The sequence below is a fragment of the Opisthorchis viverrini genome, assembly GCF_000715545.1.
Source record: "Opisthorchis viverrini unplaced genomic scaffold opera_v5_148, whole genome shotgun sequence".
Taxonomy (NCBI): domain Eukaryota; kingdom Metazoa; phylum Platyhelminthes; class Trematoda; order Opisthorchiida; family Opisthorchiidae; genus Opisthorchis; species Opisthorchis viverrini.
In genome coordinates, this window is record NW_008751805.1 from 952,998 (window position 1) to 955,695 (window position 2,698).

The 2,698-nt window shown below is 42.8% G+C and overlaps 2 protein-coding genes across 2 annotated transcripts in view; one reads left to right on the forward strand and one right to left on the reverse strand.

The window, feature by feature from the left end:
• The window catches only part of T265_06862 (hypothetical protein), a gene marked incomplete at both ends in the record, with an annotated part of 63,925 nt that overhangs the window by 48,150 nt on the left and 13,077 nt on the right, over positions 1 to 2,698 (reverse strand). The window lies entirely within an intron of this gene.
• Positions 1 to 2,698, forward strand: part of T265_06863 (hypothetical protein) — a gene marked incomplete at both ends in the record, with an annotated part of 41,137 nt that overhangs the window by 36,215 nt on the left and 2,224 nt on the right. Inside the window, one exon of the mRNA XM_009172245.1 lies at positions 611 to 707. The remainder of the gene's footprint in view (positions 1 to 610; positions 708 to 2,698) is intronic.

The following is a 2,698-nucleotide window of genomic DNA, read 5'->3' on the forward strand; positions in this document are numbered from 1 at the left end:
TAAAATATATGGCTGTCAACCGATGTCGGTGGCGTTCTTGTTGTCCGTTTCTATCCAGATCGCCTGAGTGGATGTTTTGAGGTATAAACACCTTGGAATGATTCTGGTAAGCTAGCACTAAGTCCCTTCCCCGTCCTGCTTTGCTCTTTTCTTTGCAATAAGGCTTTCAATTAAATCATGGTTGTACGGCAGTGAAGCATCGGTTTTGAACACCGATGTCATGCTGTCGATGATGATGATGTTGCTTGGTTAACAAACCGAAACGTAATGATTTCCGTCTTTGAAGAGGCCACGCCTCTGGAGGGATCATGGTTGGCTGTTCTGTTGGGATTTCCTAAACAGCCGAATCATTCTGAGAAATGAAAACTCTTAAAAGGAAGCAGCTTTGTTTGTACTTTCGGGTGACTTCTTCTGGTAACGGAAATCGCACAAACATGTATTTTACGCCTGCAATGGTTGGATGGATGAAGGAAAACAAACTACACAAAGCCCAGTCAGACTGCAATTCCAACAAAAGTTCTACGCCATTATATGGAGCAGTTCGTCCAAGCGTTGTCATTTTTTTCCGCGTAGAATCTATTTTCCGCATTGCTACTGCCATTTTCCGCAGGTACGAACTGTTTTATAAGCAGTCAGTTACCACGGAAGACATCTATCTTCAAATGGGCATGAAGAATCCAACTACTGCGAGCTGTGAATTTCTAGTGGTGAGTTCCTCGTCGTTTCTTGTCGTGCCTCTTCTAACAACTGGTTTTCTGTCTATCTGTGCCGCCAGCACAATGACGGAAAAGAATAGCACAAAGATGCTACGTCTAACGATATTTTGGTATTTGCTCACGCTGTAGGTAGGACAAAGGAATACCGATTGCCAGTGCTTCCGCTGAAACACCAACATCGATTGTCTACTCGGCTATAGGTAATAAAATATGGTTCAGCTGTAGGATTCTTTCGGTGCCTAGTTGCCACTGCTGAGGGAGGCCGAATTACCCACCGCCTGCAGAAGTGGCTCTCACCATCACTGTGAGGCAGCTATGGTTAGTTTTCCCAACTGCTCTCTATAGTGATGTGGTTTCATGTCCAATATGGCTCCTTATATAGATCGATTCTAGTTACATAGAGCCGTACATAATCCTCGTGTACTTCAGATAAACAAATCCAACTGTTCAGTGAGCTGTCCTGGATTCTGCGGAAATTTTATCTAGCTTCAAACTTTGAGCTACCTGTTATCTAATTCTACGTGGTCATCAGGACCAAACCGACTTTTCACCTAGGCCTCTTCGTTTCCATTCCTATCGACCTTTTCAGGTATAACATCGATAGGCTTACAAAAGATGGATTAAGCGTCGTTTGCGCTGAATTCACTTCGGTTACTATCCGTCTGCTATTCGTTTTCCTGAGTTATCACAGTAACCAGTCAGACACCCTTCCCTGTTGGATTCAACCAAACATCCAACCAGCTCAACTAAGAGGCAAATCTCGGTAGAAACATTCCAGCTGATTGACATAAATGTAGCAAGGACACGAGGGATTAGGCTAACGTTTATTAACCCATGCACTCTAGCTTCTACAAAAGGACTAGATTCGTTGCCATACAATCCGCGAGCTTTTCCTTGTGGCAATAATACCTCGGGTGTGGAAGTGAAACGAGCGTTGTTCCCATTTCTCCAGTTTGTTTGGGCAGTTATAGTTCATGGCTCAATAGGATACTTTCTATTTTAGGAAGTCAGTGCGCACCCCTATTTTTCGAACTTTTCAAGTAGTCAGGTTTTATCTGGTGATTTATTTTGCGCCCCTGAATTTGGCCTCTCTTTATTTTCCAAACCTCGTAGTCCGTTTGGCGGTCATTCTGACTCCGGGGTCTGATTGCCGTTGACCTCCGCTTTATTCCAAGGTCTCGTAGCATCGACTTATCCTTAGGTTGGGACATACACCACGTCAAAGTTTGAGGCTCGCTGTTCAAAACTTATAATCTTCACTGCGTTCTCAAAAACAAACCGAGCTGATCTGGCCCTACTATCTGTTTGCATGCAGACGACATGTGAAATAATATTTCCATGGATTCTTGTATTCATTTACAATTATCCCTTGCTCTTCAATAAACACTTTTGGGTACAATTTCAAGTCCATTTTTAAGGTGTACGATCATACCAACCTAAAGTTTGTCATTATCGGCACCAAACAGCCATGAGCTCAAATTCTCCAAAGCAGGACGCTTATAGAGTAAAATATTTTGTACGCAATGTTTGTCTGAGCCTTTATGGCCTTGATATAAAAATTTTAGAAAAAATGAGCGCACAAAATGTGTACGAGTGTAATAGGTTCACATTGCCTGAAAAATCGAACGCCACAACAGGAGCATAACAAATGGTATGTTGCATGGCTTATGAACAGCTATCATTCTATCAGGTTTAAGCAATGTTATACTGGAAATAGACTGTTTTTCTCAGAATTCTGAATTGCCAAGTCGGTTGACAACTAAACGAAGTGTACTCACTGGTTGGTGTAAGTGTACGCTACCAAGATTGATCAGTTCTTCGAACTGAGTCTGCGTGTAGTACCACATTTTTAGATTACAACGTCCGACACATCTCTGGACTGATTAGGAGACGCTGCTTTAATCGGCTCCTTCTGGAGAACATTGGTCATACCCGTGGGTCTCTCTCTGGTTATCAAGTGTCCACGTGGTAGACCTCGAAAA